Below are 11,734 nucleotides of genomic sequence, written 5' to 3'. Positions count from 1 at the left end.
TATATTCGACGCCAAGATGAATAAAATAATTTAGTGATGATATACTGACTGTTAAATATCAAATGTTGAATCAGCTCGATAAAAATAAGGTTTGTTTTCAAGTAGTAATGAATCAGCTAAAAAAAATAATTAAGGTTGATTTGCAAGAAGTAATTACAGACTGATTTCAGTCATTTAAGCAAAAACAAAGATACAAAAATGTACTTAGTGTTACAACATGTGTTTTAAAAAAATTTCAGGTTAATATTTTATTTTTAATGATTATACGTTAACTTTCGTGTCCGAGTTTCTTATTATAAGTGTATTGGCAACATGATAACACACGAATATGCTTGTTACCGAGGTTAGATGTTACACATCTCTGGCGATTACTGAAAGACTCACTCAAACTTTTCTTATTGTAAGTTAACTATTTTTTTTTCGCGTGGTAATAATCTTACGCTGTAATTATAATATTTATGTATTAATTTATGTAAGGATACAATTAAAATAAAATTCATATATTTCATAGCCATAAAATATGATGCTAACTAGACTGTAGCTACACACTGTGCAGGTTTGATAAACTCCATGTGCCGCTGAGATATAAATTGTCCACTTCACTGGACGAATGGACTGGAAGGATTAGAATCAATTGCATTCAATGATCCAATAATTTTCCTCAGCTGTTCCATGAAAAATTGTCTTTTTATTTCAATTTTGTTGTGTTATAAAGCTTTAACAGGCTTTAAATTATTATACCTCCAGCCCAAAATGGTATTAAATTATCTGAATTAATAAATAAAACTAGAAATTTAATAAATTCATGACTTGTGTTTGTCCTTTAACACTTTCAAAGATGAATGGGAGGAGAATGTATTATTTTATTGATGTACTAATTTTCCACTGCTTGTAAGTCACTTATAATGCACCAGTTTAAGCTATTTTAACACTCACGTAAACACAATTCAGCGAGCATAAAAAATTATTGGCTCTTTTCATATTTTCAATCCACGTTCTAAGCTATTTATACAATACCAGAAAGTTCTGAAGTTTTCCCATCACGGGTGGATGTATAAATCTCTGGGCGTCTTTTAGTGCACGCAGTGGGTGGTTTTCTCAAGATTAAGTAAGTATGTAAATTAGTCTCGAGCCGTCCCCTTCTAAAAGCTGTCATAAATATCGGCGACCCGGGTTCAAGTTTTTATTTTGTTCCCAAGTCAGTATTTTAAGGTTGTACCACAGTAGATCTTAAAATAGTTGGCCCGACAGGAAGTAGACCAGAGACCTATTTTCACAAAAGTATAATTATTATTACTACAATTTTTTTGTAAAACAAAATTAGCTCTGGCTATCACAAGTTGTTACCAACATGCGTTTTACTTACATTTGCTTGAATTGTCACTGACAGGTACAAGTTTCAGCTGTGTGTAACAAGTGTAGAGGTTGGTAATCTTGAAACTAAAACGATTTGGCTACATAAACAAATGTGTAACTATAGGTTTTGGCAACATAACTTAATTTCATTAATGAAGTGGTAACAGTTATTAGTAGGGGCAGGCATTTTTCGCGAATAAAGCGGAACGCCTATTAGACTGCATCAAGGTATACGCGCACCAGCGGTTTCTTCCTTGTGATTGGCGGGCCGTCTGCGAGAGAAGTAGTTGCCTTGTTCGGCTGAGTCGATGTTACAGTGTTTTGGCTTTCAGCTGGTCTCGGAATCTTTTCGCGAAATATGCATGACCCTAGTTATTAGTAGAGACCTGAAAAATTCACGAATTCATTTCGTGGCAGGGAAACAGACCGACATTTATTTGACCTAAAACGCCAAGATTTATCTCGTTGGAGGAAAAAAAAGTGTTAAAGCTAGCAAGAAGACAATTAAACGACAAGCACTAAAAATAGTCACTTTTCCGAAAAGTCATGAATATGAACTTACCGACGGTCACTTCATCGAAAAATCGTTTCTCAGAAATTCCTTTGTTGGAAAGGGGGAACGACTTTCTGTCTACTTACCGCTTCCTTATTCAGAGACGTGGAAAATCATTGCGGATGTGGCCAATGTTTTAATTTTTTGGCACGCCCATCCACTCCCTCCGCCTTTCCTCATGCGTTCCTTAACTGGCTCGTGCTGTGGTCAAGGATATCAAGGGAACCAATAGGAGAGCCGCAGCGGTCGCCCCCTTCCACCAAGCACGATATATTTTTTTAAGGACGTGTAAATCGGTGGTCTGGGAAGCCATCCTTCATGCGAGTGAAAGTGTGAACATATTGCTCCGTTTATTTTAAATCCACTATTGGCTCGCGGCCCATTCAGAGAACACCGCTAATGGTTTTCATCGTCTGGTGGTTGATGGCATTGAGTAGAAAAAAACCGGGGAAGAAAAGGTGGTAGGGGTTGCAGCTGGGTGACCTTGTTCCTGTTAATGCGTAAATGATTTAACACTTAAAAGAGAGGAAGAGAAAATAAAACTCGTATTAGTTTTTAGTAAAAAATATTGTTTTTATGAAAACGAAAGTTTTTTTTTTAATTTTTGTAAAGTGGTTTTGATAGTAAATAATAAATTACGCCGTAACTAACAACATTAATTTATTGTGGGCAATATAAAATTATTTTTTTGTTTTCTAAATATATTTGGTTGAGTGAAAAATAATATCTAAACACATTTTGTGGCAATCATTTTGTTTCCAGTGAACTTGCGATATCATATTTATTTCAAAAACATTTCTGGCCCTACAGATTACTTTCGTTAGGGTCAGTTCTACGTATAGTTAAGGATAGAAAACAATATTTCTTTCGTTTGAATTTAGTGAAGGGCAAATGTTTAACCTGTTCTGCTGTGAGTTCATGTTCACTCTGAGTGATGCGTCGGCTGTGCGTAAATGGTAGCCTCATGAATCGTCTAGAATTCACATCAAGAAAAATTGTTAACTTGTTTCGAGCAATAATAATTTTTACGCCTACGAGTGTTTAATAATTGTTAAACTAGCAAGTTGTGTGATCTCCAGCCTTGAGGTGTTAACTCGAGTGCTCTGAATCAATCTGTTTCGTGATCCGTTTAGGGCCATAAATAGTTTTTTATTTTATTTTTTGTCTGAATTTATTGATTTTGCATGCAGCCTTGAAACGTGACTGAAAATTCACAATCTAAAACAAGCAACACTTCGATTAACGTTGGCACTTTTGCGAACACCGTCTTTAAGTTTATGTGGGTTAAGTGCAGCGGCGTGCAAGGTGGTGATTATCTTAGAGGACGTTCAAGTCAGCATGATGGGGGAATTAGGAAAGGGAAATATAATTGGTTTTTGACGTGACAACGTCTAATAAATCGATGAACGCCAGCTGCACGCACAAAAAAAGTGTCCCGTAACACACATTGTTCCGTTATGCTGTGTCCCGTTACGCTCATTGTACGCTTGCGCCGCATCTATCTCTCTTCCACTCGATTGGAACAACCATCGATTTGACTTTTTTCGAGGCACATTAAACTTGAAACACTCCCATTCGTTTCCTACTTTTCCTATCATCATCCTATCCTTAACAGAATAACACAGATTGGAAGAAGTTAAATAGCAAACACGTATAAAAGTTATAGTTAAAATAATCTCTTCGTTAGTAATAAACATATTTGAATTAATGAGTGCAAATAAAAGTGAATTTATCAATTAAATTGTAGATTTCATTTCACTCATTCTTTGTATCCATACAAATTAGTGATAATTCAATAAAAATTATCCAATTTTATTCATAAAAGTATGCAATCATTTCATCAATGTTTTGTTATGACATTGTCATGTTAAACTATCGTCCGTAAACCTAATTTACAGACAACCATTTTTTTTTTTTAATTTGCGTTTCGATAGAAGCGTGTCGGTGCTCCGTGCTTCAGTGGACCAGATCCTCGGGGCGCGCGCCGTGCGCGTCTGGGGAGGAGGTAACGGAACAGCGGTGTCTCGTCTCCCCTGGCAGGGTGAAGGGGGAGGGGGTGGTTCCTGGCAGCCGCGGCAAGGACGACCTGTCCGGACCTGTCTGCGCCGCCGGGCCTCGGCGATTCGCGTTCCGACCAGTGGCGGAGCCAGGGGGGGGGTAAGGGGTTCAAACCCCCCCCCCCCTCTTAGCACCCTTATTCATCACTCAAACAAATTTCATATTAAAATTAATAAAAATTTTACCATTACAATATTTAAATTTAAGTACCGAAAACTGCTAAAATAGCACTATTTTACACCTTGAAATCCAACTTTTTTCCGGGGGAGGACCCCCGGACCCCCCGCTTTAATATGGGGGGGGGGGGTCCATGCTTCTTAACACCCCCCATACACAAATCCTGGCTACGCCATTGGTTCCGACGCGCGGGCGTCCACTCCGACGACTCCGACGGCGACCTCCGACATAGAGACTGGAAAAATTCGCGATAGGGTAAAATACAAATCGTTATGCCTTGACGCTGCCTCTACTTTTGGCTCACAACTCACCTGGGTGACTCTGGGCCAATGAGGAACACCCGACCAAAGCTTTATCGAATCACAGGCTGCTACGCTGGAACGTCTCACAAGACAGCAGCCAACGAGTGGGTGGCATTTGACCGAGTGTACGTAGAACTATGTAGTTCATCCTACAGGTCATTGAACCCGCGAATTTTTCAGGTCCCTACTCAGACAGCATTCTCGGCGTGCGCAGACAGACCTGTAGGGCACTGAGGCCGCGGCCTGAACGTAGTCCCCCCCCCCCCCCCCCCCCCCCAGTGGCGGGCCTGGAACTTGCGGAGCCCTTACACCTTCCTTCTGAAGGGCCTCGTGGTAAGGCACTGCTCTTAGACTATATTTCCGATGTCCTGCAGATATGCCCTAGACCAGCTGTTCTTATAAGGTGTTCCGTGGCAGAGTCACAGGGGTTCCGCGAGTCAGGACGAATGCCACGTAAAGCAGGCACAATTATTGTCAAGTAACTTTCTTTGGAGGAGTTGAGGTTTCCGCCAAAAATAAAAGTCGATCAAGGGGGTTCCTGGCCCTGTGGAACCGTTGGCATAGAAAAATCAGCTGGACCTAAAGAGGTGCAGTATTGCATGGTGACTCCATGACACCAACTAGCACTTGCTTTCCTTGACATTTTAAAATAGAAAGTATAAATTTGATATAGAACATACCTAATATTAATGTACTCGTAAATAATTTTTTTTTTTAAATTAAAAAACTCGGTAAAGACAATGTGACACGTGATTTTAGTAATCCCAACTACGTACACACTACACCATAATATATATTTTTTTAATGTAACATAAGTATTCATGTAAAATTACAGATATATTTTAAATTTGTACATGTACCTGAAAACAACTTTATCACTACAAAATAAGGACTAAGACATACTCAGTATTATGTGAAAAACGTATTTAATATATGCAAAAATAACCATAACATTATATATCATGTACCTAGTACAAAAAAAAAATCTTGGAAACTGATTTCACTGATTTACAAAAAATATTTTCTTGTAAAAATACAAAAAAATATATGTACCGCCTGTACTAACACAATTAATTGACAGTTATATTGACAAAAAAAAAGCTTTTTAAACAGTTGAATGAGAAGAATGAGCGAATTACCTGCTGTTAGTGAACCTACAATTTCGCTTTGTATTTTACCACGACAGTACAAAAATCATGTCCGTCCATAGATATATCTTGTATGTTTGGGGCATTGTTACTTTAACACGCACTAGAAGACCTCGAGTCGATGGTAATCTTTCATCCACCTGTGAAGCTATTGCCATGCGGATAAGCGGATGACTTATGCCCCTTGCACCTTTGGAGTTTCATCCTCGGTCCGAGATAGAATTCTCGTGTGAGAGCGAGTATCAACGCACAAATTGTGCTGCACAATTCTATATCAACCCTCCACCTGAGATCGACTTGGATTACAGTTGGGGCCGCAGATGCTTGATGGTTTGAAAACAACGAGCATACAGCACTCGAAGGCGCAGTCCGGGAATCAGTAAGCATTGCTCGAGGATGCTAACGGCGAGGCTAGCCGGCCTTTGGCAGAAGCGCGGTGCAGGTAGCGTCCGTTCCTCTAGTAACACTACAAGGTACTCCGATCAGCAACGGTGCCCCTCCAACTCTCTCTCTCTCTCTCTCTCTCTCTCTCTCTCTCTCTCTCTCTCTCTCTCGGGTTCGGAACGATCCAGGAGCCCCGTGTGCGTGAACTGGCGTGTATAGGACGCCATTATTCTTGTAGTTTCGGTGATTCTGATGACGCGACTCTTTGGAAAGCTACGAGACCTTTCCAGGGCGGGACTGAGAGGTGTATAAGCGTGGACGATGATGACCAGGGCCGGTGCAAGGTAAAATGGCGCCCTAGGCGAAAAACCTTAATGTCTCCTCCCCCCCCCCCCCCCGCCGGACTCCCCAAAAAAAATTTTCCTTGCCTCAAAATACATCACGTAAGCCTAAGATTTTGTCAACAATAAAATGTAAGCAGGCTTGTGTTTTTTTTTACTTTTTTACTTATTACAAATCATAAACAGGTCACCGTGGACTTTAAATAATTACTTATATCAATATAAACATTCCAAACTGTTACAAAAATCAATTTTAATCTAGTTTCAATAATCGTTAAACATATTGTATCAGCTGTTGTGTGTCGTGCTGCGCCGCCCCCAGCTACTTGGCGCCCTGGGCGGTCGCCTAGTTCGCCTGTATGGACGCGCCGGCCCTGATGATGACCTCCGCGTGAAGAGGGTGTGTGACCCATTCGGCGAGCTTGTATAACTTGTATAATCGGAGACGTCGTGTATGCGGCGGACGAGTGACCGGTGCGAAGCAGTGAGTCGAGAGACGAGCAGAAGAGAGAGACGCTGTCTGCCCGAACTCCATTGGCAAAGGAAAAAAAAAAAATTATTCACGAAAGTGTGATTAGTTTGTGGACAAACGTTTAGATTGTTGTAATTTAAGAATGCGTATAATTATTTGTTAATAAATACAAGTATGGTTCATTTATTGTGCTTTCCTTCCAGATATGGTTTTCCCACTTGTTACATTATTTTCTCTTACGAACGTACATTACTATTAATTATTAATAAATTTCATGCCATAAATATAATAGCATAATTGATTTTGAAGCTGCTTGGAATTAATTAACAAGTAATTTTTGAAGTGTCAACTGAATTTTGTAACTTGACATTTATCTTGTGAACTACTAGGTTATGTTTGATGTCAAACGTAAAAAAAAAGTTTTGAACCAACCGTTTGAAAATATTTTAAATAATTTACTTCTAACTACTATTCCTCCCAAAACAGGATAAATAGTCTCATAACTTTACTCTAAGCAAGAACTCAAAAGTATTTACATTAGCTGAAATATACTTTAGTTATTTGCAGGCTTTCGTGATGAACTATCTGAATTTTCTAGACTTGTGCTGCAGCCACTTCAAAGTGGAAATAAAAATTCTGCAATGAATCGAACGACACTTGAGTCACAGCCATCAGCGAAACATTTTCGTGTTAAACATACATTTTTTACATAACATTTGTAATCGGGATTGTTATCCTTGATCGCCGAACTTTAAAAGAAAATAATGAAAAATGGTATCGATGTCAGCTTTTTTCTTCTTAAAAACCACATTATTGTGAGCATTTTATAAAGTTTAATTTTAAAATGTTTTTATTTTCCACAATTTTGGCCAACGTTTTATCGTAAAAACATTAAGAACATTTCTGTTTTTCAATAGTACCTGTAAAATAAAAATTTCATAGACTTGATTCTCGTGAAAACGAAAATCATCTGTCTTTAAAACGTTTCAGTATTTAAAATTGAAAATAACTGTAAAAAACTAACATTTATTCATGGGGGTAAGGTGATTATGCAAATGTAAAGAAAAATTTAGTAACCAATGTAGTAATGACTTTTGAAATTCTGCCAGGCGAATGAGGAAGCTAAGAGCTATTCATAAATACAAACAGAATATTTATAAAGGCTTGATGTTTAATAGCATCTTACAAGCTACAACATAAATGTGCCGAAGACACAAATGACCCCCCATGTAGTGCATTAACAAATGAGTTGTATGCCACTTCGTCCGTCCAGTCATGTAAAAACAAAATAAACGAACCCGTATTTCATTTCACCTCGGCCAAACACGTTTAGAGAAAAGTAAAAATTTATCCATGGAACTGAATCAAAGCAGACCTGCCCTATAAATCTTGTGTTTTAGCCGAGCGGCGAATCAGACAAACACAGAAGGCACCCGCCCTAATTTCTGATCCAGGTTATAATTTTCAGTTCTCTTTCTCGTGCGCAACATACTGAAGTCATTGAAAGTTTGAATATTATTTCACGAGCAAAACATATATAATTTTTTAATTCATTGACGCATTTATATCCACTGCAGTAGCACTGGAACAGGTACAGAAAATTAACACACAGAAAAAAAAAATTGTACTTTAAAGAAATATTTCTTGGGAAACCTGTTTCCAAGAAAGAGTTTGCAATACTACAATAAATTTAGTGTACATTTAATTGATGTTTCATTCAAGAATAAAATTCTTTAACCATGGAAAAAATAATCGAATATTCAACAATTGGACGTTATTTAATTGTATCATGCTTACTTATACGCGCACGTAAGACTGGTAAGCTAATCAGGGAATTGTTTACAAATAACTTTCACTATTGGAGGTACTGGGACATCATAAAGCATAAATGCCTGGGTAAGAATCCGAATCCAGTATTACTGCGAAGACTATTGTGTAGTGATACAGTTGTTTTCATGTAAGTTTACAAATCTACAAATATCTTTAATATTTCATGAATATCTTTGTTCCATTTACAAAAAAAAAAAACAATGTATTAACACAGGAGAGACATTGTCTGGTAGTCTGTCCGTAGTTCGCGAGGCTCAGAGCCGTAATATTTGGCCCGTGTATCCTTCAAGGGGCTTCGTTTGCACCTCTGAGCTTTTTTTTTTTTTTCGAAATTCCACTTCATTCTTTTTTATTTTCTAGTTAATGCTCGGAATGCGTTGCAATGCCTCAAACTTTTTTTTTTGTTTCAAATAGGTATACATATAGAAAGCTACCCTCTATCACTCTCTAATTATCTATCTCTCTCTCTCTGTATATATCTACCTATACCTCTCCATATCTCTCTTTAGCTCTATCTACAAATTTTAAATTTTTATCTACATCTCTATATCTTTCTTTATCTTTTTATATCTATATCTTCCTCTATAGCTCTATAGCTCTCTCTATATATATATATATATATATATATATATATATATCTACGCTATATATTAATATCAATCTATAGCAATTAAAATATTTTAATTTTTTTAACATATCTATATTTGTATACATAATTTTACCTCTCTACATTTTATCCATTTTTTTCACCGGTCACAGGTGTGACATAGGCAAATAAAAAAAGGCGCGTATTCGAATGCAACATTGTGTCAAAATTTCAAAACAATCTGTGAAGAACTTTCTGAGTTTTAAGATATTGAACGAACGAACATTTACATTTTTTGTCGTGACAACGTCTAATAAATTGATGAACGCCGGCTGCACGCACGAAAAAGTGTCCCGTAACACACATTGTCCCGTTACGCTGCGTCCCGTTACGCTCATTGTACTCTTGCGCCGCATCTATCTCTCGTCCACTCGATTGGAACAACCATCGATTTGGTTTTTTTAGAGGCACATTAAACTTGAAACACTCCCATTCGTTTCCTACTTTTCCTATCATCGTCCTATCCTTAACAGAATAACACAGATTGGAAGAAGTTAAATAGCAAACATGTATAAAAGTTAGAGTTAAAATAATCTCTTCGTTAAAGTAATAAACATATTTGAATTAATGAGTGCAAATAAAAGTATATTTGTCAATTAATTTGTAGATTTCCTTTCACTACTTCTTTGTATCCATACAAAATAGTGATAATTCAATAAAAATGATTCAATTTTATTCACAAAAGTATGCAATCATTTCATCAATGTTTTGTTATGACGTTGTCACGTTAAACTATCGTCCGTAAACCGACTTTACAGACAACCAATTTTTTTTATTTATATAGATTTACTTTTTTTCTTAGCTTTTTTTGCAAGTTTTTCCGATGATCTCCGTGGAAATGGCTGTTGCATTATCAGTGCTTTCCTCAAGTTCACAGAAAATGCTATCGCATGTTCATGCTTTCTTCGTCTCCATGGCAACAGCTATTGAATTGTTGACGCCTAATTCACTTTCAGATCATAATCCAGTCTTTGTGTAGTCATCTTTGACACAGTATTAGTTAAATAAATTCCAATTAAGTAAATTCAGACAGACAAAAAAAACACGCACAAGGCAGCAAACATACGAACAGAACAATAAAAACAAAACAGGCATTATGGACAACACAACGAACACAGTAGGTTTCCAATGACAAAACAGTTGCGACGTTTCTTATCTTTCATTCATGATTTCTTTTTTCGTAAACAATCAGTGCGAAGCTGCAATGGCTAGAGACCTGCAAAATTCGCGGATTCAGTGACCTCCAGGATAGACTCTACTACACTCTACACACTCGGGCAAATGCCACCTGTTCATTGGCTGCTGACTTGTGAGTCGTCTCAACTGAGTGTCTGTGATTCGGCACTTCTATGAGTGAGGGTCTCTAATTGGACCTCAGTCCTCCAGATTAACAGTGAACCAATGGTAGAAGCAGCGCTAAGGTATAATTATTTGAATTTTAGCATATCACGAAATGAATTCGCAAATTTTGCAAGTCTCTAGCAATGGCGTATGTCCAAAAAAAACTGTTCTTAATTGAATGACTCGTGTTTATCTGTCACCAACAAACGCATGTACCCCAACTTCGTAACATTGTGTGTATACGTCAAATAATTTTTTTTCTGCTGGCAGAAACATTACTTTTCAGTGGCTCCTGTTGAAACGAAACCCTAATTTATTTGTCAAATAAAGTTGTTGTATAGAGTAGTCTTGGACCTTGGCTGTTCACAGGGTCCACGATGGCGAATGTGATTGGTGGAGAGAGGCGACGCGGGGAGTGTAGTGTCTCGAGACAAGTCACGAAGCATGCGAGGGACGCAAATGGAGCGGTTTACTCTGCCGCCAGCTCGCACAAAGTGAGCGAACGGGCGGTCGGATTAGCATAGGGCACGGGTTATGCAAATGCGGAGCTAAATGCGGGGGGGGGGGGGGGGGGGGGACGAACATGCGTCCAGATGCGGCCGCCGCCTTTTGCCAAGTCGTGGCGCCGCGTCGTCGGGCGAACACTGTAGCCGCGGCGACCGTGTCGTGTGACATGTCCTCGCTCCTCTCGCCGTGGTAGTCGCCCGACGCCGACCCTTACGTTACTCATGGAAAAAAAAAATTGGTTGTCTGTAAAATCTGTTTACGGACGATAGTTTAACGTGACAACGTCATAACAAAACATTGATGAAATGATTGCATAGTTTTATGAATAAAATTGAATCATTTTTATTGAATTATCACTATTTTGTATGGATACAAATTAGGAGTGAAATGAAATCTACAAGTTAATTGATAAATTTACTTTTATTTGCACTCATTAATTCAAATATGTTTATTACTTTAACGAAGAGATTATTTTAACTATAACTTTTATACATGTTTGCTATTTAACTTCTTCCAATATGTGTTATTCTGTTAAGGATAGGACGATGATAGGAAAAGTAGGAAACGAATGGGAGTGTTTCAATTTTAATGTGCCTCGTAAAAGTCAAATCGATGGTTG

This window comes from Bacillus rossius, chromosome 15 (assembly GCF_032445375.1).
Source record: "Bacillus rossius redtenbacheri isolate Brsri chromosome 15, Brsri_v3, whole genome shotgun sequence".
Taxonomy (NCBI): domain Eukaryota; kingdom Metazoa; phylum Arthropoda; class Insecta; order Phasmatodea; family Bacillidae; genus Bacillus; species Bacillus rossius.
This window is presented reverse-complemented; position numbering follows the sequence as displayed.